Below are 26,481 nucleotides of genomic sequence, written 5' to 3'. Positions count from 1 at the left end.
ATTTAGAAAAAGTGGTAATTTAGAATTCCACCATGGAAAAAGTGGGCCGGTCTTGGGCCTGAAACTCCTGGGCTGAAAAGTGGCCCCACTCCGGCCCTGGTCAAACCAAAGTGTTCAGACACCAGATAGTAAAATGTTGAAATATTTGGGACCAAAAATTAGCCTACTCACTTTGATATGATCATGTTTTGCTGAAGTGTTTTTTCTTTAATTGCTAATGCTCTTTTTACACACAGACTGAACAAAATTAAGCATTGCTTGATTGGTTGAGCTAAACTGGTATTATCTAATTGTGTAGTTAAATTTAACAGCTGACAGATATTCAACATAATTCATGTGTGAGACAGTCTAACAGAAGGATGGACAAAACCAGTGAAATATCAAGTGATTTGATCACTTTGAGTTCTTGTCATATTTTATTACCATTTTCTAAAACTTAGGGAATAAATTGTGATAATTTATGGATGTGAGATATGTTGAAGATGTCTGAATACATTTTGGTTTGACTGTACATGTGACTAACAAGGCTTGTCGGTCATTTGTCATGAATGAAACACCAAAAACACAAAACCTGGGTTCATTGAAAGTCAGATCTAATATGAGGAACAGCCAAATAAATGATTTAAGACCAAAATTAATTAAATATGATTAAAAACGACTAAAAAGAGAAGTAAATAACTTAAACTAGACTAACATGAGTTAGGCTACTTTTTTCAGTATTTTGCTGTTGTTGCTGTTACATGTATTTGTTTATAATATTTTTTAATGGATGTGAACAGAACTATAATGTCCATTTTAGTAAAAAACATCTTGTCAATATTTTGTCATAAATGACAGCTCATTGTTCCTACATTCTTATTTCATAATCAAGGGCCTGGGCTGCGTTTCTCAAAAGCATTGTGATCCAAGTTGATCGTATAGAGATCATTGTTGGCCAACGATGCATTTGAGAAACGCAGCCCAGGTCAGCTAGTCAAAAAATAGAGCAAAATCTGTATGCAAAGAAGATGCCATAGAGGGGCTAAGATATTTGTTAAACAAAATGTATTGCTATGGTTTTGAAAGAAAGTGATAGAATTAATAAAGCTTTCAATGGCTGCACTCTGTTTATATTTTAGTTTATATTGTGTTCATGTTGTTGTGAAGTCAAAAATGCATGTAAATAAGTAAATAAATGCCACAGATAATTTTTTTTAAAGGAACTCTTCATTGGTTTTTCAACTCTTTGATAATAAGTTAAACTCCCATTTAATGCTAATTGTTGACCAATACATTTACACACATACATAATTGATTTTATGGTTATAAAAACTACTACACTCTTAAAAATAAAAGTTCTAAAAGGGGATTTTAGCAGCGATGATGTAGTAGGAGAACCATTTTTGGTTCCCCAAAGAACCTTTCAGTTCTTAAAAGAAGAACATGTATATATATATTTTTTTAAATTACAAAAATAAAACTTTTATAGGTTGAAAAGGTTCCATTAATGTTAAAGGTACTTCATGGAACCATAGATGCCAAAATGAACTTCTCAAAATGATGTTCATATCAGAGAGCTATTTACAACTATCAGTGTCTCACACTATATCTTCCTTGTTTAAAATCACTTATACTACGCGGCTGTCGAATGCTTGAATCTGATTGGTTTATGAACGTTCTAAGTGCAATTATTTTCAGGGAAACACACAGCTAAAGTAGTGATTTCAGTCATTTCAAAGGTCCTCACAGCAAAAGAACCAAAACCCATAATGACACTTACCAAGCATATAAATATACAATATTAAAACAATAGGATAAAAATTACACATTATTAGGCCTACCATGTTTTTTATATATAAAGTCAGGCTGTATATAGTCAGCCTGACAGGTTTTCCAGAAAGCAGGCCACATAGGGAACTTCCTGGTAAGTAAATAGCCATACTAGCTTATTCTCAGAACATTATCTGCTCCAGAGAAGCTCATGTTTCAGGGTTAGGTTACTTCAGAGGTGTTCAGAACACACTTGCCCTATACGCAGATAGCATGTAACCATTGAAGCAATGTTGAGTCAGTATTGATGTGTCAACGCTGATTACATTGAAATGACGTTAGAAAGTGATGTTGCTTTAGCGTCACTCTTGCACCCTCGGTTAATATTGAAATAATGTTCAGATTTCAATCACAAATCAATGGTGTTAATAGTGATTCAACATTACAAAGTGATATTTTATCAACATTACTTTTGCATCCTCAGTTAATGTTGAAACTGTTGAATAAAAAATCAACATTACATTATTGCATCAACATTATTGCTGAATCAATACTGAAATTAACTAAAATAATCAATGGTAATATCGAATCAACGTTACACTAAGATGTTGAAACTATCACTGCTGTTGAATTAACACTGAAATTAACAGAAATAATCTTTGGTAATATGGTTTGATCAATGTTACAATGTGATGTTGATTCTAAATACATTTTGTTGAAACACTAAAAATACTACTCCACTCCAAACTGAAAAGGAATGTCAACCAATGTTGCCATCTAATGTACCAAGTTAATGTTGAAACAACATTAATATTTCAACTACACTTCAATGATGCGTCAACAAATTCCTGACCATTTAAAAATTTGGCAAAAACCTCTTAAAATATAAATTACACCTTTCCAGCAGTTGAGTCAATTTATTTTATTCAATCAATCAATGACAAAAATATATTAAAAAATCATTCTTTAAAAAAGAAAGGGGGAGAAATAGGACAAAAGCATTTCAACCTTTAAAAATAAAATTGGCTTCAGAAGTCAGGGGCCGTATTCACAAAGCATTTTATCTTACCACTAGTCTAGGAGTACTCCTAAATCACACTAAAAGATTTTAGCTAGGAGTTTTCTCTTAAAAGTTATTCACAACGCCTTTCAGACCTACTCTTAGTAAAGAAAAATGACAACTCCTAAACTAAGAGTGAGTCTTCGTTGCTATGAATGACGTCATTACTCATGCACGAGCTTGACTGAAGTGACCACCTTGATTGGCTGATGATTGTAACGCAGGAATGATTCCAAACACCTCCCCTATGATGATGAGTGACAGGTCTGAGAATGCGTGCGCTACACAAGTAATGCGAAGGACGGAAGATGATGAATAACTGAATAAATAGCCTAAATGAATAAAGAGTAAGGCAAAACAAATAGCCTATAGCCTAATGAAACAGATTGATGCAATATCTTTGCAACATTATTGAATTAATCTGTCACTATATGCCTCTGCCTACGTTTGCAAAGAGAAGAACATTTTAATTTGAGTCACAATGAAACATTACAATTAGTTTACATGCAATGAGTAGCCTAGTTTTGGTTGTTGTTGGTGGCGTTATTGCATCCCTTGTTATGCCTACAACACAAAATTGTTCCCTCGCGATTGGAAGCTCCTGTAACCGCCGCAAAACATCGCAACGTGAAATGCCACAAAAAGCGTTTTGTGAATAGGTCTTAGTGTCCTCTCGACTTATTTTAAGCTGTCCCAGACTTAGGTGCTACTTTTAGGGCTAAAATGCTTCGTGAATTACTCAGTGAAAAAAAATTAGGAGTCCTAAAGTTACGAGTGACACGCCCATTATTTTTAGGAGTTGCTCCTAAATTCGCCAGTTAGGAGCTACTTTTAGCCTTACAATTCTTTGTGAATACGGCCAGAGCCGGATTAACGCAAAGGCAAACTAGGCACGTGCCTAGGGCCCGATTGGCGGGATGGGGCCCAGACAGAGGGACAAAAAAAAACAAAAAAAATGTACAAATGTCCTATCTACAATTTATTTCAAAATGTATTAATTAACTAAAAATAGTGACGATGTTTATCTTAACCATAGACTGTTACATTACGTCACATTAACGCCAGCCCATGACTGTAGAGGCGCCAGCCAGTTTAGTCCGAGGGGACGTCAGCGGCGATCAGAGGCGGTCAACGAACGCATCCATCAGGTGCTACGAGTGCGAAGCAAAAGCCTAAATAGGCACGCAAAGAAGCACAGCTCGAAATGCAGGTCATCGATTTTGGAGTGATTGCAATGTATTTTAAATATAAACGTGTGGGCTACTGTAGATCAGCGTATTTCTGGAAAAATCATTCACCGCTTTGTTTGTCTAGTCTACGAGTTTAAAAGAGCGCGAGCGTCTAACGTGCCCAGACGCGACGCTTTGAATTTGCGCGTACAACGAATAACATCGCGTTGGGAGCTGACTAGTAAAAAGCTACAAAAGTAAAAGACAAGACGTTTGTATTCAAAGTTAAAAAAACCAACACACTGCAACATTTTTAAATGTTTCAAATAAAGGATCTCATATCTATGGGTCTATCTTCTATATTCTGATGCTGATGATTAGATAATACCCTGACATCATAGCCTATACGAATATTAGATTAGAATTTTTTTCCTGCTCAGTAGCGATCGTATCTTTCTCTTCCACTTGATTTGTGTATAGCATATTTAAGGTAGCAATGCAATACATAATATCATATTACTGATATTAATAATATGACAATATCTGCAGATATTGATTAAATGGGAGGGAAAAATCCTGCCCATAACGCAGCTATGAAAACAATTATAAAAGCAGGTTCATGTTCATCTACTGAAGTGGGATTCTGGAACTGTGAATAAACTGAATAAAACAGCTAAAAATAACAACAAGAACAATAACATCTTCATTAAACAAAAAAGAGATTACCTTAGATAAATTTTGATGTAGTAGCTACCAGTAAAAAGTCTGGACCCATTACTATCTTTAATGTTTTTGAAAGAAGTTTCTTATTATGCTCTACAAGCCTGCATTTATTTGATCAAAATACAGAAAAAAACAGGAATATTCAGCGAGGATGTGTTAAATATATAAAAGTGATAGTGAAAACTTTTTTAAAACAACTTTTTAATAATCAAAAAATCCTGAAAAAAGTATCACATGTTATAAAATAAAAATTAAGCACCATTTCTAACATTTGATAATAAATCAGAATATTATAAAGTTTTCTAAAGGATCACGTGACACTAAATTCAGCTTTGAATCGCAGAAATATATTTTAAAGTATAGTAAAATAGAAAACCATTATTTTAAATTGTAATAATATTTCACTATATTATTTTTCTGTATTTTTGATCAAATAAATCCAGGCTTGATGAGCATAAGAGACTTCTTTCAAAAACATTAAAAATAGTAATTTGTCCAAACTTATGTACTGTGTAAGTAAAAATATACTAAATTTAAAATTAAATGTTGTATAAATAAAAAGGTTAGGAATCATATTTGTTTCAAGTGTTTTTTATTGGGGGTGGGGGGCCTCCAACATGAATTTTGCCTAGGGCCTCCAAATGTCTAGAACCGGCCCTGAATACGGCCCCTGATGTCAACTACAGGTGGTCCAACGGTTCAGGTTTTTAAAAATCTGTCTTACATCAGACTACTGCCTCTTTTCCTTTGGGTTCTCTGAAATCTGAAAAAGAAAGCATGATGTTACTCAAAAACAAGTCAATTCACTTGCCACATTCAAGAATAACTAAACACAATATAATTCACTTTAAAAAAAGTTGCTGAACACAAAATATTCAAACTACGATTAAAGTATCATTAAAATCTGTTTATTTCATTTATTTTTCTAAAATCTATTAATGCTTCAATATCAAAAGCAAGCACTATGGCAAGGTTGTCCGATTTTATCTCCAGCCCTAATTAAACACACCTGAGGCAGCTAATCAAGCTAATCAAGGTCATTAGGATCAATGAACACTTCCAGCCAGGTGTTGGAGCTAAACTCTTCGTGAAGAGGAACAAACACCTCTGAGCTATAGCCATTAACTATATCTCAGTTCATTTTCTGTGAAACAACATAGCATTCAAGTAACAAGTTTATTTTGTAGAATAAAAGAGCTTAGGTATTTTTCAATGAAAATTTCTTTAAAGGGATGGTTCAGCCCGAAATGAAAATTCTGTCATCATTTACTCACCCAGTTGTTCCAACCCTGTATGAGTTTCTTTCTTCTGTTGAACACAAAAGAAGATATTTTAAAGAATGTTGGTAACCAGAAAGTTGACGGATTTCCATAGTAGAAAATAAATACCATGGAAGTCAATGGCTACCATCAACTGTCTGGATGCCAACATTCTTCACTCTATCTTCTTTTGTGTTCAGCAGAAGAAAGAAATGCATGCAGGTTTGGAACAACTTGAGGGTGAATAAATGATGACAGAATTTTCATTTCGGGCTGAAGCTGCAGATTCACGTTATGTAATCTCTTTAAATATCACAAAATAGCCATGTCAGTCACTTTCTTAATAAACACAAGATGTTTTTGTTATTGTGTTTCAGTGGAAACAAGCTAAACTGAATGGAAATCAGTTACATTTCTCAAATTTAATACAGATAAGATAAGATAAGATAAGATAAGATAAGATAAGATAAGATAAGATAAGATAAGATAAGATAATCCTTTATTCGTCCCACAGTGGGGAAATTTCAGTGTTACAGCAGCAAAAAATTTAAAAATAAAAATAAATAAATACAAATAAATAAAAAAGAGAATATACACATACTATAATAACAGTATATACAGTATATACACAGTAGAATGTATAAATACAAAAAAGGGGGGGTGGGGGGGGAGAGCCCCCTACTGGGTCTACTGAGAACAGTTTTGGTTGTAGAGTCTAACAGCAGCAGGGAGAAAAGACTTTCTGTACCGCTCCTTCAGACACTTAGGATGTATCAGTCTGTGACTGAAGGAGCTGCTCAGTGATGTAACGGTTACATACAGGGGGTGAGAGGCATTCTGCAGCAATGACGATAGTTTTGCTACCATCCTCCTTTCTCCCACCTCCTGTACAGTATCCAGGGGAATCCCCAGGACTGAGCTGGCCTTCCTGATCAACTTGTCTAGTCTCTTCCTGTCTGCAGTAGAGATGCTGCTGCCCCAGCAGACCACTCCATAGAATATGGCTGAGGCCACTACAGAGTCAAAAAAAGTCTTCAGTAGCTCTCCTTGCACTCCAAAAGACCTTAATCTCCTCAACAGAAAGAGTCTGCTCTGCCCTTTCTTATAAATTGCCTCTGTGTTGTTTGTCCAGTCCAGTTTGTTGTTTAGGTGAACACCCAGGTATTTGTAAGAGTCCACTCTCCCAATGTCCTTTCCCTGAATGTTCACTAGTGATAAAGTTTGTTTGTGCCTACGGAAATCCACTACCAGTTCTTTCGTTTTCCCCGCATTTATCTGGAGGCAGCTTCGTTGGCACCAGTCCACAAAGCTCTGAACAAGTCCTCTGTACTCCCTGTCATAATCATCCGTAATCAGACCCACGATGGCAGAGTCATCAGAGAACTTCTGTAGATGACAGGTTGCTGAGCTGAACATGAAGTCTGCTGTATAGATGGTGAAGAGAAACGGGGCAAGAACCGTACCCTGCGGGGCTCCAGTGTTACAGACAATCATGTCAGACTCACAGCCACGAGTCCTCACATACTGTGGTCGGTCTGTGAGGTAGTCCAGAATCCAGGCAGACAGATGATGGTCCACTCCCATGCACACCATCTTATCCCTCAGGAGCGCAGGTTGGATAGTGTTAAAAGCACTAGAGAAGTCAAAGAACATGACTCTCACAGTGCTCCCAGCCTTTTCCAGGTGTGAAATAGGCCCGATTTAGGAGGAAGATGATTGCATCTTCCACTCCAATGCCAGGTTGATAGGCAAACTGAAGTGGATCCATTGATGGACTCACCAGAGGTCGGAGATGAGTAAGCACCAGCCTCTCCAATGTTTTCATCAGATGCGAGGTCAGTGCTACTGGTCGATAGTCTCCGAAGTCTTTTGGGCGCGACGTCTTCGGAACAGGCACCACACAGGATGTTTTCCATATCTGTGGCACTTTTCCCAGCTTCAGGCTAAGGTCAAATATGTACAGCAATATGCCGCACAGCTGGTCTGCACAGGTCTTAAGAAGCCTGGAGCTGATACCGTCTGGACCTGCAGCCTTCCTCGCCTTAATCTTCCTGAGCTCCATTCTCACCTGGGCTTCTGTAAGGGGCAGAGTGTATTGGATGGAGTGTTGACTAGAGGGAATCGACAGGGGGGAGAAGTTAGGTGTATTGTGTATTGTCTGCGAGCTGATGGCTGTGCAGAGAGAGGTGGGGCTGGAGCTGCCTGCTGTGGAGGCAGAGAGTGGGGATTGCAGCAGGGGGGACTGGATGGGGCAGGGGAGGGTAGCTGATCGAATCTGTTAAAAAAATAGATTGAGATCATTCACCCACTTCTGGTCACCCTCAGCCTGGAAACTGGACACCTTATGACCCGTGATGGTTTTGAGCCCCTTCCACACACCGATGACATTGTTCTGCTGTAGCTGATCCTCCATCCTCCTCTTGTAGCATGCTTTTCCCACCCTGATCTTCTTTCTCAGTTCTCTCTGGACAGTTTTTAGCTCTTCATTGTTTCCTGATCCAAACACCCTCTTCTTCTCTTTAAGTAGAGTCTTTATATCACGGTTAATCCACGGTTTATTGTTGGGAAAACACCGTACAATCCTGGTGGGTACAGTATTCTCCACACAGAAGTTAATGTAGTCCGTAATACAGTCTGTTAGACTATCAATATCCTCCCCATGTGGACTACACAATTCCTCCCACACAGTTGTTTCAAAACAGTCTTTCAGAGCCTCACTGGTCTCATCCGACCATGTCGTCACTGTGCGGATGGAAGCTGGTTGCCTGCATACAAGGGGTTTGTACATAGGTAGAAGATGAACCAGGTTGTGATCCGATCTTCCCAAGGGGGGAAGGGGTGCTGATGTATAAGCCTCCTTTGAGTTGGCATAAAATAAATCCAGTATTTTATTGTCTCTGGTATGGCATGAAACATACTGAGTAAATGTGGGCAAAGTGGAGGATGTAGGGGCATGATTAAAATCTCCAGAGATAATGAGAAGTGCATTTGAGCTCTGTGTTAACAGTCTGTTAACAACATAATGCAGGACATCACACGCCGATTCACCATCAGCAGAGGGGGGAATATACGCAGCAATGGCTATAACATGCGAAAATTCCCTGGGCAGATAGTACGGCCTCATGCTAGCGGCTAACAGCTCAATGTCCTTACAACAAATCTGTTCTTTAATAGTGATGTGTCCAGTTTTACACCATTTATTATTCACAAACACTGCCAGTCTTTCCCTTACCACTCTCCATCGTTCTGTCCGCGCGCAGTAAATCAAATCCATCCAGAGCCACGGCCGTATCCGGTGTTAGCTTAGTTAGCCATGACTCCGTGAACAGCATGATGCTACATTCCTGGAATTCCCTCTGATGCCGTGTAAGAGCCGTTAGCTCGTCCATCTTGTTGGTTAAACATCTTACATTTCCCATAACGATGGACGGAAAAGTTGGTCTGTAACGTCTCCTTTTATTCCGACACAAAGCTCCAGCACGGTTCCCCCGTCTTCTCCTTCTTAGCTCGCGGGGAATATCCTTTTTTCCTTCTAGTAGCATCGGCGTGTTGCGGAATGCTAACAGCTGATCCCTGGTGTAAACAATAGGACCGCAGCTGTGAACAGAATTTCCAAACGCGACTGTAAACAAAGTCCAAAGGAGCAGAAAAAGCAGAGCAAACTCTGTGACTTTGTTGGTGTCCATTTTGCAGTTTAAACACTATAACACTATAAAATAAATACATTAAAAACACAAATTTAACGGGAGCTGCTGCAACAGGCTGCCACTCGGGCGGCGCCACAACTTCGGTCTATGGTCAAGGAATATGATCTTCGGTCAAGATTCAGGAATATGAATGATTACCTGATTAAGCAGTGATAAGGCACAGGATATCATCAAGTCCCAGGTCAGGTGATTATGCTGTCGACAACAACTTGGTGTATAATCAATGTCAGCATTATCAGGAGGGTGCTTCTTTTTTTTTATTGTCCATCTTCGTCTGCCTTCATTCCTACTAAAGGAGCAATGTGCTCTGCATGCAAGCACTGACGGATGCAAGGCATGGGCTATGTTTGCAGTCTAACTTTCTTGCTCATGTTCATGTCTCCTGTACTTCAAGAAATGTGTTAAATGACATTAGAACTTTATTCAGGAAATTTGTAATAAACTTTAGTAAAGCAATGTGCACTTTTTAAGAATGTAGATGCACCAATGTTTGAAACTGTGCCAGAGAAGTCATGTAAGTATGTCAGGTGCTTCAACAAACAAGACTTCTGTATAGGACGCAGCTATGTTTTCTCTTTAATGAGGAAGCATTACTGTGCGTTCACACCGAACGCGAACAGTGCGTCAAATTCGCGCCTGCCGCATCTAGTTATACGCTTGACCACTTTGTGTGCATTCGCGTGTCAAGAGCGAAATTGACGCGCGTAAAATCAAAAGTTTGAATCGAAATTTACGCGCGTCACGCGCGTCAGTTCGAAACCTGTTGGCGGCCATCTTTTTTTAGATGTTTATCGAGCATTAGCATTAGCATTAATCGAGAGAGTCACCGCTCGTATATGCTCTGGAGAGCAGAAACAGCAGCGTAGGGGACATCGTGGCTGTACTCGGGTCCACCAAACCCTCCGGAGGGTTTCAGGAGTTTCACAATTTGCTCCAGGAGGTAGGTTTGGTGGACCTAACGATGAGGACGCTGACGAGGACAGCGTAGGCCGTATAAGCCTCGGCCTCGAGTGGTGGTCACTGCCTGACGAGCCCGCGCTGTACAGCCCGGCGCGAGGTTCACCCTCGCCCGCACCCACCTAATCTGTCATTTATTTTTGTTTTGATAATAAATGGAGCCAGCCTCCAAAAGTGAAACCTGTCCTGTGATTTTTTTTTTTTTAGTTTTTATACACTAAATTGTGATTGTTGTCTTTACATTAGATTAATAAAGTTTCATATAATCTAGAATAGATATGGAATAAATAGCATTCAATAAAAAAATGAGTATTTCTCATATTGAAATCGAGTTTTTATGTGAAAGATTTGCTTTTTTGTGCATTTTAGTCATATTACAAAATAATGTATTGAGGCCAAACATAAAATAACATTATAAACTGTCAGTTCACCACGTGATGCAGCAAGCAGGCTCCTGATTGGTTAACGCGGCGCGAATTGACGCAGAAGTTCAGATTTTTCAACTCGGGCGGCAGACGCGAATTCGCGTCAAACGCGTGAATGCACAAAAAGCACTAATAAAATCATTCGCGCGTAACGCACTTAACGCACCAGACGCTCAATTCGCGTCAAGTTCGCGCGAATGAGGCGAATTCGCGTCTACCGCGCCGCGCTAAACGCCTCATTCGCGCCGCAGGAATTTTTTACGCGCGTAACGCGTCTTTGCATTGACTTAACATTGAAATCACTCGCGCCTGACGCGCTGTTCGCGTCCGGTGTGAACGCACCATTAGACTACTGAGAAGTGCGCATGCAAAACCAAAATGGGCGTTTACCAATCAGTGGCCAATTTCAAAACTACAATAAATGTTTTTCAACCATTTTTCAACAGACTTGCTAAACCACCCCACCCCTAAACCAAGCCCCCACTGGATTAGAGCAAATCAGGTAAAGCGGTTGAAAATGCCCATTGTGGTTTGAAAACGCCCCACTGATGTTCTGCAGAGATACATGCCTGAGCGATCTTGTGCTCATCAACTACAAATCACTGTTAGTTCAATGTCACTGTCTCCACCCACGTGTGCTGTTGTCTTTCATCAAAATTTCAATGCTGATCCAACACACTTTAAACATTGAAATGTCAATCTCAACCAAAATTATGGTTTGGATCAAAACTCAACATTGTATCAATGTCCCCATGCTACCTGTGCGAATTATTTCAACACTTTACTTACTTTGAAAATTAATGTATCTTAGTAGATTTAGTAACAATAAATAAAATGCAATTGAAAAGCATGCTAAAAACAGAAATACATGTTCATGCAGTTCATGCATGTCAATCACACAAGACTTCCGTATAGGATGCCCCTTGTGTTTTCTCTCTAATAAGGAAGCATCAATTAACTACTGAGAAGCCCACATGCAAAACCAAAATGGGCATATACCAATTAGTGCCAATTTTCAAACTACAATTGGTGTTTTTCAACTATTTTTCAAAAGACTTGCTAATATCATGAGGGCCCAGCCCTAAACCAAACCCCCAGTGTATTAGAGCAAATGAGGTAACACCATTGAAAGTGCCCATGAACTGAAACGCCCCACTGATTGGGAAACACCCAGTAGTGTTTTGCACAGATACATGCCTGAAAGATCTTGTGCTCATAAACTAAGACTCACTGTTAGTTCAATGTCACTGTCTTCAACCATGTGTGCTGTTCCCTTTCATCAAAATTTCAATGCTGATCCTACACACTTAAACATTGAAATTTTGATGTCAACCAAAATGATGGTTTGGATCAAAATTCAACATTGAATCAATGTTACCATGCTGTCTGGGTAAAGTATGTATTGCCTTAGAAGTTGGGAGTTTATCACACTGAACCTCTACAAGCACCTGTAACCCTGGTACGTGGAAGTTTCTATTCTAACCCTTTAACCCAATTTTGCTTCTCTGTTCTCTGCTAAATTCCAGGTATGTTTTCAGTCCATGATCGAGTAAGCGAATTCATTCTAACGATCAGTCCAGAGTTGTGCTAGTATGAGCCAGTCATCGGGACAGTTGAGGATGCGAACACCCTGTTCTCTCATGGGAACAAGGGCCCCCTCTGTGACTTTCGTGAAGACACGGGGAGACAGGGAGAGCCCGAAGGGCAGGACCTTGTACTGATATGCTCGACCTTCTAACACAAAGCACAGAAACGGACTGTATCGAAGAAGAATCGAGACATGAAAGTACGCGTCCTTCAGGTCGATCGCTGCAAACCAATCTCAGGGATGGATTCATTCGAAAATGCGTTTATGAGTGAGCATTTTGAATGGTAGCTTGAACAGATTCCGATTCAAAACTCGCAGGTCCAAGATCGGTCGTAACCCACCGCCTTTCTTGGGTACAATGAAGTAGGGACTGTAGTACCTTGACCTCATATCGGCTGGAGGGACCGGCTATATCACGTCCTTTGCCAGTAGGACTGCGATCTCCACCCGCAAGACATGGGCATCGGCTGCTCTCACTGTAGTGGAGTAGTTGGGCCGAAACTTGGGGGGACGCCGGGCGAACTGAATCGCATAGCCGAGCCTGATGGTGCGAATGAACCAGCGAGACAGACTGGGGAGCGCTAACCAGGCTCACAGAGACTGTACAAGCGGGACCAGAGGGACCGTAGGCGTACCCGCAGTGGGGCAGCGAGGTGGAATGCAAAGATGCAGCTCGGGAGGCTCTCTCTGGGAGGCGGCCCATAGCGGGGTTTTGAGTGTGCTGTGCAACACTTACCTGGTTCCACGGGGCAGGAGGCGCAGGAGGAGGCTTGGTTGCGTTCTCGAACTGCATGCTGCTGCACGCTGGTGATAGAAGAGGGAGATGAGAGTGGTGAGGATTCTCTCCTCCCACTGCTCTCCAGGCCCTCTTCAGACCCAGGGATAGAGGAACTGCTATTTTTTTTTTTTTTTTTGAGAATTTGTGTACCACTGTGACTCCAGTGGTGGAACAGAATTTTGACTCAAAAGATTAGTTTCCCGGCCCTCCACTGGGAGAGAGCAGCTCCACCCATCTCCGGGTCAACCGTCTCGGGTGATTGTTTCACCGAACACTTAACAGCGGCTGAGACGGACCTTGTCATCCTCCTGTGGCGGACACAGTAGAGCAGGCTGTGCTGGAGTATTTTTAATTTTTTTTGCAGGGGAAGACACTCTTGGCAACGAAAAAGGAGGGGGCCATGTCTCACCGTGGTCAGACAACCCCCGAAGATCGCTCGAGTGCTTCTCACAGCTCCCTTTTCAGTTCAGACGGCTGGAGATGTATTAATTGCAGAACACGGGCCCGTCTCTCTTCTCGCACCCCTGCAATAAAACGCTGTTTTAACAGCGACCCACATAAGCATAAAGCAAATTTCGCCCAAATACTTTGGAGGTTGGGTCTCTGAGTATTGGCGACCCGCCCCCAAGACTTCATTCAACCCCTAGCCACTCGGGCCGAGGCCTGGCAAGCTCTCCCCAGAGTGTCAGCTTGGGTAATTAATACTATAAAGCAAGGCTACTCGCTTCAGTTAGCTCGCAGACCCTTGTGTTTACACGCAATAGTCAACACATTTACATTACATTTACATTTATTCATTTAGCTGACGCTTTTATCCAAAGCGACTTACAATTGCTATACATGTCAGAGGTTGCACGCCTCTGGAGCAACTAGGGGTTAAGTGTCTTGCTCAGGGACACATTGGTGTCTCACAGTGAATTCGAACCCGGAATTTCGAACTTTTCCAGAGTATTCTGTCCCCCAGCCAACGTATAACGTTCCTGGGAACAGTTCTCGACTTTGTTCAGATGAGAGCTTGGCCCACGCCAGACCGAGCTCTTTCGATTCAGCGGCTGGCTATCAACTGACATATCAACTGCCTTGAAATGAGAGCGTTTTTTCTAGCCCTAAAAACCTTGGTCCGAACGGACAACATGGCAGTGGTATCCTACATAAATCGCCAGGGCGGTCTCAGGTCATACAACCTGTATACCATGGCCAAACAGCTCCGGTCATGGAGCGCTCAGAGCGGCGCACGTGCTGGGGATATTGAACCAGGGGGCAGATATGCTATCTCAAGACAACGTTCCCCCCGAGGAATGGTCTCTCCACCCCCAGACGGTTCTTCTGTTGTGAAGCATCTTCGGCAAGGCAGAGGTTGACCTCTTCGCTTCAGAAGACAACTCTCTCTGCCCAATCTTCTTTTCAAAGAGCAAGGATGCACTGGCCCACGAATGGCCCAGCCTTCCTCTTTACGCTTTGCCTCCGGTCTCGATGCTCCCTCAGATCATCGAACAGATCAGGGACACCAAGTGTGCAGTCCTCCTAATAGCCCCCCTCTGTCGGACCAAGATATGGTTCCGACATATGGAGCTCCGTCCACTAGGCGCCTCTACAATCTTAAGTGGTCAGTGTTCAGCAGCTGGTGTTTAGCTAAGAACCTAGACCCATACAAATGTGAATTACCACACATGCTTTTGTTTCTCCAAGAGCTGTTGGATGTGGGTCGTTCCCCCTCCACGCTCAAAGTATACGTGGCGGCCATAGCAGCCTTCCACACTCCGGTGGCCGGTCTATCCTTGGGAAAAAGCGGCCTTATCATTCGCTTCCTTAAAGGAGCCAGGAGGCTCAACCTGCCTCGACCACCTTCTGTCCCTGCCTGGGACCTGTCCATGGTTCTTAGGGGCCTCTGGGGACTCCCCTTCGAGCCGTTTTAGTCGGCTGACCTAAACCCTCTCTCGCTCAAAACTGCACTACTGCTAGCACTAGCATCGGTTAAGAGAGTATGTGATTTGCAAGCGCTCTCCATGAGCACGTCTTGCCTTGAGTTTGGGCCCAATGACTCCAGAGTCGTCCTCAGACCAAGACATGGCTATGTACCCAAGGTGCTCTCAACTCCGTTCTAAGCCAAGGTTATTTCACTATCAGCCCTTCCCCCGTCGGAAGACGATAGAGATTTAAGTCTACTAGAGTATATCTAGAGCGTTCTGCCCTGTTCAGGCAGTCAGAACAGCTCTTTGTATGTTTCGGTGGCCGCACCAAGGGGCTTCCGGTCACGAAACAAAGACTGTCACGTTGGATAGTGGACGCTATCTCTCTAGCCTACGTTTCTATGGGCCTTTCTTGCCTCATAGGCATCAGGGCTCATTCCACAAGAGGCATGGCCTCTTCTAGGGCATGGTCCAGTGGGATTCCTATCAAAGACATTTGTGTGGCGGCCGGGTGGTCCTCACCATCCACATTTGTGAGGTTTTATAATTTGGAGGTCCTCTCTGTTTAAAGTGCACTGGCCCCTGTGGGTCCAAACCAATGTGCTTCCTCGAGGATCCCTTATACTCTCTGAATTATAATCACTAGCTCTGTGAACAGCTCTATTCCATCTAAGGGGCCTGACCCATCTGGTCCCCGGTGGTTCCTGACTAGCTCTGTTATAAGTCCCGGGTCTCGCCCCGGACATCAGTTGCCCCAGCACAGCCAACCACGATGTTTAGATAGCCTGCACTGAGCTCGCTGTGCAGCTGCACTGCGTTTTAAAATAAAGGCTTCAATATTCTCGAGAAAAGGAGTTTTCCCAATGCGTTTGCCATCTCTCAAGGAACCGAGGTTACGTTAGTAACCAAGTATGTGAGTGCGACCTGGACGCAATGAATGATGAGATATTTTGCTAAATAAAATTGTCCTGTCAGAAGAATTACGCAATAACTTTATTATTTATTTTTCCGTCTGTATCATCTCAGTGAGCTTTTGTGAGGTTTTACGAATACGCAGTAGTGCTGCGTTCGTCACTATAGATCATAAAATACTCTTAGATCGATTACAAAATTACATTGGTATTCAGGGACAGGCTCTGTGTTAGGCCCTCTGCTATTTTCAATATATATGCTGCCACTTTGTAATATTATAAGAAAACATGGAATTAATTTCCACTGCCGATGATACTCAGTTATATTTCTTCACGACCAGATGAATTCTCTAAATTGTCTAAGTTGACAGAATGTGTTAAAGATATAAAATATTGGATGACCTGTAATGTTGTACTGTATTAGACAGCAACTTATCCTTCGAAAATCATATTTAAAATGTTACAAAAACAGCCTTTTTCCACCTCAGAAACATCGCTAAGCTCCGGAATATGCTATCTGTTTCTGATGCAGAAAAGTTAGTTCATGCATTCATGACCTCTAGATTAAATTACTGTAATGCATTACAGGTTGGTTGTCCTACTACATCCTCAATAAACAAGCTACAATTACTCCAAAATGCAGCTGCTAGAGTCCTTACTAGGTCAAGTAAATATGATCATATAACACCAATGTTATTATGGTTACCTATTAAGTTCCGAATCAATTACAAAGTATTGATACTGACCTATAAGGCCCTAAACGGTTTAGCTCCTGTGTATTTAACTAATCTTCCATCGCCTTACAATCCATCACACTCTTTAAGGTCACAAAACTCTGGTCGTTTGGTAGTATCTTGAATATCTAAGTCCACTAAAGGAGGGAGAGCGTTTTCACATTTGGCTCCTAAACTCTGGAATAGCCTTCCTGATTATGTTCGGGGCTCAGACTCGCTCTCCCAGTTTAAATCATGATTACAGACGCATCTCTTTAGCCTAGCATTCATATAATGAATCTCCTAACTTTATACAGTTATATCAGATCAAATGCACATGATTATTCTTTCTTGATGTTATGAACAGCAGCTACGCTAATTAATTTCCAATTGCTTCTCTGTTTTATCTTGGGATGCCCATCCTGAGGTAACTAGAGGATATGTCAGGTCCAGTTTGGATCCAGCCCATTATGAACACTTAAGATGCCCAACACCTATGAAGACTTAAGATGACGTAAACTCTGAATCAACATGCACCAATGCTATTTTTTTTCTAAATGTCATAATCATTTGTTATTACTTGAATGAGCTCATTGTATCTGCATTAAATTAATTCATTTTTAGCTAACTGTGACTTTGTATTTGTACATTTCTGAAATACATAACTCAGACAGTCACCTCTAAATAACAGATCACTCTAAATTGTAATGTGGACTCATGCATTCGGTGTAAAGCTACTTTGAAATTATGTGTATTGTGAAAAGCGCTATACAAATAAACGTGAATTGAAGAGTTATTCTATAGTAAGGAATGGCATCCATTACAATAGCAAACTCGTGGAGTGACAGGTATATTATACTTGTTTAAAAGCTGGGAATAGGAATACAATAACACTTCCCATAACACCTTATGTACTCGTTACATCGTAAGAAGAATGGCGTCTATGCTAATATTAGTCTCTCTGTTTATCCCGAGGTTTACCGCAGTCTGCCGTATCCAGATCTGATGAAGGACCTGCGCCTGGACTTTTTTAAGGCCAGACAAGTAATTTGGTGAGGTCAATTTGTAAAGAAAGAATACGCGCCAGCGCACATATGTATTCAAACGTGCATACCTATAGACTTAGCACGTAATATGCATGTGCACGCCGTCAGCGTTTTCACAGATTCACGTTTTTGAAGTTTACACGGAGCTGATAAAGTTTTCAACATTTTTCAGCACTTGCACCTTGGAACCTTCAAATTTTGTGTTCTCGAGCCACCAACCCTTACGAAAAAGAAGTTTATTCAAGTGTGCTATTAGTATACTTCTTTAAAACTAAAATTAAGAAAGTATACTTTTTATGTACTTCTCAGAAATATACTTCAAATTCCACTTAAGTATACTTGACTTATACTGACAGAAAAGTCTAAGTATATTTGGCCTATTCTTTGTTGATCGAGATATACTTAAAAGTATAATTAAGTATTCTTGGATTGTACTTGTGTTTACTATTTTGATTGAGTAGCTTATTAAATACTTTTTTTTTTAAACATAATATTACACACTCTCTTATAAACTAACATGTTCAAGTTTATATAGTAACAAGCTTTCTGGTGGAATAGCTTATAGAGTAAATAAAATAAGCATGGAACTGAACCTGATCTTGTACACAGCGATAATAATTCCCTTACGAAAAATAAGTTTATTCAAATGTTCTATTAGTATATTTCTTTTCAACTAAAAAGAAGAAAGCATACTTTCAGTCTACATTTTATATTCTTCTCAAAAATATACTTTATGTACTTCTCAGAAATATACTTAATTACACTTAAGTGTACTTGACTTGTACTTTAGAAAAGTCAGAGAATATTTGGCCTATACTTGTACTCAATCCTTTGATCGAGATATACTTAAAAGTATAATTAAGTATTCAAAGTATATTTGGGTTGTAGTTATGTGTGATCTCTTTTGATCGAGTAGCCTATTAAATATACTTTTTTTGGTCAAGGAGAACAGATGACCCAAGAGCGAATGCAGGTACAATGCCAGTTTTAATGAAAATAAGAGAACAAAGGCAGTCAGACACCAGACGAGTGCAGAACTGGTTAACAGAAATGTTCTTGTGAAACGGCAGGGACCCCGGGGCTGGGTAATGCTTCGAAACAATCTATATTGTTAAAAGCGCTATATAAATAAAGGTGACTTGACTTGAAAATCGGGTCTTGGAGATGTCAAATAGATTGTTTTAGGCGCGTTGAAAGATCACCACAGACACAGTACAATCCACATGGGATAATCTCACAGTATAACAAGCAGCTGTGTTTTGCCAATTTATCTCTTTTAATTATAACTGTCTAAATTGTGAAAAGGTGCCTGAGGGTGTTGGGAACTTTTATTCCTTCATCGAAGCAAAAACCAGGAGACTTGAGATGGATCTTATAAGCAGAAGAGATTTATTCTTCCGAGTCTGTAGTTCATCAAGTCTAACTCATAATACAGTATTCATTGTAATTATACTTTTCAAAGAGGGGAGGGATTACATAGAGGTGGAGACTCTGAATAAAGCATGTAAATGAGTATACAGGTTAAGGAACCCGCCCCAGACTCCAGCGTGTTACCAGTCTCAATCCAATCAGCATAACCATTCAAACGCATATGTGCTAATCCAATCAGCGTAACGATTCAACATCTGGACTGTGGCTCTGGCTCCAAGAGCCATTAAAGACAATAGGTTAGCATCTCCGTGATCTGACTCATTTAACTTACAAAGGAAAAACAGGTCTGGCAGGAATCTCTTGCTGTAAACTCAATAATCACTTTCTCAGTTTATATACTATTGTAGTGGAAACCTAAATTAAACATTTAATAAATTTGTTATACAACAAGGGGGATTTACTCATGATGGTCAAAGGAACACTGTGGTGACTAGTATGGCGATACTAGTCTGGTGGGTTTAGTTAATTCACGATATTGTAGTGGGGGAAACCCAGAGGGCCTGGATGATCAAATTTGTGAGCAAGTTGTGAGTGCTCACCTTTTTCAATTGAGGTGAAAATTGAGAGTTATTTAGGCATGCCGAGGGAAAAACCACAGAGAAGACTGACCATCATGGGAAAATCTCAGACTGTATCCACTGTACGTCCGACTGACTGCCCTGTATTCTTCCTTTTGATTCTAAACTGAACTCAAATGGCATGGCACTGAGAATTGGGTAAGAGAGAAACACTTAATTGGGGAAATTGAAAGATGCAAAATAAGATTCACCTGTGCTTTGCCAGATGAGAAGTTTATGTATCATCTTTTTACTGGCTTTAATTCAATTTACTCTAATTAATTCCTTTTATAACTGTTTTAATTAATTCCCTTGCTTTTATTTTGTGCTTATGTTCTATGCAAAGCACTTTGAATTGCCATAGTGTGAAATTTTAATAATTTTTTTTGTAAAGCATTTTGGATTGCCATAGTGCATAAAATATGTGCTGTATAAAAAAAACTTATCTTGCATTGCCTTGTCTAGAAAAAAACAGTTACGCAGAATCCGCGTTTAGACCAATCAGCGCGGAGAGTGACCGCATGCGGTCAGCCGTGACACAGAGAGACACAATCTACAGTAGATATCAGAGGTGTTTGCAACTTTGCGTAAATCACAGTAAGTGTTTAATCACTGTTTTAGCAATAGTTGCATGTATTTACTCGCGCACGCGATCTGCTCTGCGGTTTCAGAGCTGACAGCAGAGACCAGGCAAAAGCAAGCGTGTTTGCATTAACTTAATGCACAGTTAGTGTTAAATACTTGTTTTAGGTAGGCTAATAGTTGCATGTATTTTTTCGCTATGTTTAAGCATGCGTGGTAACGTATGCATGAATCGCTATTTGTATATCATACTAGGCTATATCTTAATAATGTTTTTCTCTTGAAGTTTTCGTTCATGACATTTTTTATTGTTGGGAGTTTATGAAAGCTGTAAGTAAACAACATGGTTTGCGCATGCTCGCAGTCCAAACCAGATCCAAAGGTCAAACAGCTTACATGTATTCTCTTTTCACTAATTTACACTTTGAATGTTTATTTCATGTGATTATGTTCGTTTTGCCTTAACACCTCTGTATTGTACGGCATTAAAATGGATTGTTAATTCTGTCATCAGTTCAGACTCAAGTTCCAAACCTGCGTGAGTTTCTCTCTTCTGCTGAACACAAAAGGAGATTGTCAGTAAACAATAAATAGTTGATGGACCTCACTGACTTTCATAGTCTGTTTTTTTTTTTTTTTTTTGGTTACCCATATTGTTCAAAATATATTTTGTGTTCACTGTTCAGTAGAAGAAAGAAAGGTTTGAAACAACTTGAGGGTGAGTAGCCTAAATGATGACAGATTTTTATTTAAATTTTTTCCCGGTGAACTATCCCTATAAATCAGTCAACTCGTGTGTTGTCAATAAACACTGAAGATCACCAATATTATTATGAATTAATGTCTGTTTTTCGAGTAGATATCTAAATATAATATTAAAAAAAAGAAAGAAAAAACAAACAAACATATTTTTCTCTCTCGTTTTAAGTGCAAATAAAAAAACAAAGAACAATACATTTAATTTGGGATTGGGCCTACAGGTAAAGGTAAATATTTTGAAATATGTGAAATATATCACATATTTTTTGCCATTTATTGTCCTTGTTTCTTTCCCATTTTAGCAGTTGTCCTTGCCTGTATTCACCCTCTAAAAGTCTATTATTATCATGCACAAGTAAATGTACCTTGTTTCAAGGATATTTTATAGTAAAAACAAGACAAAGAAACAGATTTTTATTGAAAATAAAAATTGCAGTTCTTGCATTTTCATCAGAATATTGGTGCTTTTCACTCTTCCCATAGTGTAAGATTGCAGAAAAATATATATATGTTTGTATTGAACATTGATGGAGCAACAGATTTTGTGTGAAAATAAATTATAAAAGTGGTTTATTTTGTTTAAAAATCGTATAAATGTATAAGGGTAGCGAGGACGGCCTTTTACCCACACACTGGATATTAGATAAATAATATGCTTTTAATAATGTCTAAATTTATACTTGTTCAAAACAATCACTTAGCAAAGTTTGTACTATTTTTTTTTTTGTTCAATTAACACACTGTCAGTAAAATATGTTAATATAAAAATATATTTAAAATTAAAGAGCATCAAAGGAGATCCCATAATAATTTTATATAGATTTACAGTGCATCTTCACCTGTATTATTCTTTATTGCACGGCTATTGCATTGACAGCTGTGTGAGACAAATATGAAATGATAAAACAAGTTTTCTCAGGAATGGCAGGCAGTGAAGAGGCTGAAACCTAAAGATGCTCTTCTCTCTTTGTCGGTCATGACAACAGAATATCGCTGTCATCACGTGATGAGGCTCTGGCTCATGTGACGCTTGTTGTTTCCCTTTGTGGGACTGATTTCAGATGCATGTACACTTGAGGATCAATTTACAGTGAGCCAATGTGCCACAACCCGGCGTCCCTGGCGTCGACCTTTTCAGCTCTATCTGATCTTCAGAAATAACTCCCTCTTGACAAGCCAGTGTGTTGATTTTAGTATTACATCTGGCGTCTGTCTTTCCTGCTCGACCTGATCTTCAGCTCACTTGTGCACTAAAGACTCCCAAAGCCCTCTGACAAACCCGTGTGTAGTTTTAGTATTACATCTAAATCTTATGTTCACTCCTTGCTGGAATATATTTGACAGCTCATAATGGAACTTTCTTGCTTTAATCAGATGAAACTCATTATGCGAGACGTATATCAATACATCCACAATTAAAATGCAGAGCCACTAAAAGCAAAAATGTCTTGCTAGGGTTTTTGAGACAAATGGACTTGAACATTGCATGATTATTATATGTAGCCCTGCCCTGCAAATAAAGGCTTTATAAAAACATACAAATCTATCTAGTTCCTGGATGTGGAATTTGATCTATGTAATAGGATCCACCAACTATTGTTTGCGTTTTGTTCCCCTTCTGGAGCGCCCAGGTTTTTTTTCTTTGTTCGTTTTTTTGAGTACCAGATGCGCTCTTGAATTATATATTTTTTCTATATTTTTTCTATTGCATGCTTATTTCAGGCCAAAAAGGGTTTGTTTGTTTGTCCAGCAGAAACAAAAACTATACAAAAGAATTATATATATATATATATATATATATATATATATATATATATATATATATATATATATATATATATATATATATATATATATATATATATATATATATATATATAGTACCAGTCAAAAGTTTGGAAACATTACTATTTTTAATGTTTTTGAAAGAAGTCTCTTATGCTCATCAAGCCTGCAGTAAAAAACAAAACAAAAAAAACAGTAATATTATGAAATATTATTACAATTTAAAATAATGGATCTCTTTTTTAATATACTTTAAAATTAGTGCTGGGCCGTTATCAGCGTTAACGCAGCGAGACTCTTATCGCGCGATAAAAAAATTATCGCCGTTAATCTATTCTCCAAGTTGGGTTGGGAGCTGGCTCAAGCTACACAAGCTATGATGACGCAATCTACCCGCGGCCGCGAGGTACACCCGTCTGCAACGCATCATATTCGTCGTCATCTTAAAGGGGGGGTGAAAGGCTCATTTTCACTCAATCACCTGTTAATCTTGAGTACCTATAGAGTAGTATTGCATCCTTCATATCTCCAAAAAGTCTTTTAGTTTTATTATATTTATAAGAGAAGATAGGCTGTACCGAGTCTTTCCGGAAAAAAACGAGCGTCTGGAGGCGGGCCGTGTGGGCGAAGCCAGAGCCATAGAGAGAATCCGTCGATCTGGGCTTTGTTTATAAAACATTCATCGTCGAAATGCAGGGAACAAACAGTCTACACAACTCGTTTCTGCATCCACTGTTCCTAACGCTGGGTTCTTTGGTAAGCTTTCCCTCACCAAAAACACTTTGGAGACACTATGCAGCGCTGCCGATGATTTCCTGTTGAGGTGCGCGGTCGCGCTTTTCCGGGAGAAATGCTCATATAAGGAGTTCCACTCTGGTCTACGTCATTAGATCCACGGTCAAAAAAAAACAGCCGAAACTTGTACCAACCCGGAAGTAAGATTTTCGGCACAGAAATTCTCCGTTATTCGTCCAAAATATTTGTAAAAAACTTTGGCCATGTTAAGCATGAGAATCCATCTCTTTAACACTGTAAACAACTCTGAATGCATGAAACACCATTGTACCCCCCCTTTAAGTAAACTCGGCTGAAAGTGAAAGCTGGTGTAAAAGATCGGTGCAACATCCATTATTTGGACTTGGTTCGGATTTAAGCCGTCCGACGTAGACTGTGTGGGGTAACGGTTCGGTAAGTTAACACACGAACTAATCCGTTCTACCACCTCAAATTCAAAACGAAACATATCACTGAATACCAGCGCGCGCGTATTATTCCCAATATATCTGAGTGGTGTAGAACATAATCTCTGTCTGCGCCCGATTTTAAGAATCGTTGTTGTGTTTCTTTTTAACTGAAAAGACATCAGTTAGACAATATTCTAATTTTAAATTTGGGGTTTCATAAGCTCCAAGCCATAATAAACCTTAGACCTACTTAAGTCTCTGCAGCTAGTGTACTTACATTTTATTTATCTGCAAAATTATGTTGTATACTTACAGTTTTGCACAAAAAAAAAAAAACATTTAGCAGTTGTTTAGCAGGGTCTGTGTAACCTGTTCTGAAATGGTTTTATTATAATATCGTTATCGCAAGAGGCTGCAATGTATATCACAATATGGATTTTAGGCCATATCGCCCATCCCTAATTGATAGCCTATAGTAGTTGATAATAACATAGGCCTATGTTGCCTACGGATGGTAACAGTACAGAAGTAACCTTTTACAGTCTATGAGTAGAACAGCTTTCTCAAGCAGTTTGTGATGCATTTTGGAAACAGGAGATGAGCCCCTGGTCTAATGCGCCACCTGGCTTGAGAAACCCGTTCTCAAAGACTTAGCCTACTTTTATAGTCATTATTTGGGTAGCACACATATTCTGAATGCCTTCGGCAGAATTCAAATTAGCCATTTTAATCTAGATTAATCTAGATTAAAAAAATTAATCTATGCCCACCTCTATTTAAAATGTAATTTATTTTTGTGATGCAAAGCTGAATTTTCATCAGCAAGTACTCCAGTCTTTGGTGTCTTATGAGCATTCAGAAATCATTCTAATATGATGATTTATGATCAATGTTGGAAACAGTTGTGCTGCTTAATATTTTTTTTATAACCTGAGATACTTTTTGTATTTATTTAGAATAGAAATCTTTTGTAACAATATACACTACCGTTCAAAAGTTTGGGAACAATAACTATTTTTTTTTTTAAAGGAATTAGTACTTTAATTCAACAAGGATGCGTTAAATTTATAAAAGGTGATGGTAACGATTTATATTGTTAGAAATGTTTTTATTTTGAATAAATGCTGTTTTTATGAATAAATGCTGTTAACGTTTTACTCATCAATGAATCCTGAAAAAAGTATTCCAAAAAATATATTAAACAGCACAACTGTTTCCATCATTGATAATAACGGAGTATCAAATCATCATATTAGAATGATTTCTGAAGGATCATAAGACACCAAAGACTGGAGTACTTGCTGATGAAAATTCAGCTTTGCATCACAAAAATAAATTACATTTTAAAATATATTAAAAAAGAGAACCATTATTTTAAATTGTAATAATATTTCATATTTTTTTTTCAACTGCAGGCTTGATGAGCATAAGAGACTTCTTTCAAAAACATTAAAAATAGTAATGTTTCCAAACTTTTGACTGGTACTGTATATATATATATATATATATATATATATATATATATATATATATATATATATATATATATATATATATATATATATATATACACACTGCCGTTCAAGAGTTTTGGATTGGTAAGATTTTTTATGTTTTTAAAAGAAGTCTCTTATGCTCACTAAGGCTGCATTTATTTGATTAAAAATACAACAAAAAAGAAAATTCAATTTGATTATATTATATTTGAAAATGTAATTTATTCCTGTGATCAAAGCTGAATGTTCAGCATCATTACTCCAGTCTTCAGTGTCACATGATCCTTCAGAAATCACTCTAATATGATGATTTGATGCTCAAGAAACATTTATGATTATTATCAATGTTGAAAACAGTTGTGGACAATTTTTTTTCAGGATTCTTTGATGAATAGAAAGTTCTATTTCATTTTTTTAGAATCTTTTGTAACATTATAAATGTCTTTACTGTCACTGTTGATAAACTGAATGCATCCTTGCTGAATAAAAGTGATGATTTCTTTTATTTCTCCAAGCAAAATAATAATTCTTACTGACCCCAAACCTTTGAACGGTAGTGTAATAATGTTACATAAGGCTTTCTATTTCATGCTGTTCTTTTGAACTTTCTAGAAGATTTTTTGAACTTTTTGAAGAATCCTGAAATTTGTTGAAATATGTTTTTTTGTACATAATTGTTTTCAACACTGATA

At 38.9% G+C, this 26,481-nt stretch overlaps 1 protein-coding gene across 3 annotated transcripts in view; it reads left to right on the top strand.

Moving 5' to 3' along the window:
- LOC308686309 (NAD(P)H dehydrogenase [quinone] 1-like) overlaps positions 1-26,481 on the top strand; it is a 41,650-nt gene that overhangs the window by 819 nt on the left and 14,350 nt on the right. Inside the window, exon 2 of one of the 3 annotated variants that reach the window (XM_081394706.1) lies at positions 17,925-18,001. The exons of 1 other annotated variant lie outside the window; for it this stretch is intronic. The gene's annotated coding sequence lies outside the window, so the exon portion shown is untranslated. Of the gene's footprint in view, positions 1-17,924; positions 18,002-20,476; positions 20,581-26,481 lie in introns of those variants that run through there. One more of the 3 variants, XM_081394705.1, reaches the window with a different exon arrangement.

This window comes from Scardinius erythrophthalmus (genome assembly GCF_964197995.2).
Source record: "Scardinius erythrophthalmus genome assembly, contig: HAP1_SCAFFOLD_120, whole genome shotgun sequence".
Lineage (NCBI taxonomy): Eukaryota > Metazoa > Chordata > Actinopteri > Cypriniformes > Leuciscidae > Scardinius > Scardinius erythrophthalmus.
The sequence above is the reverse complement of the archived record's forward strand: the minus strand, read 5'-3'. Positions and strand labels throughout refer to the sequence as shown.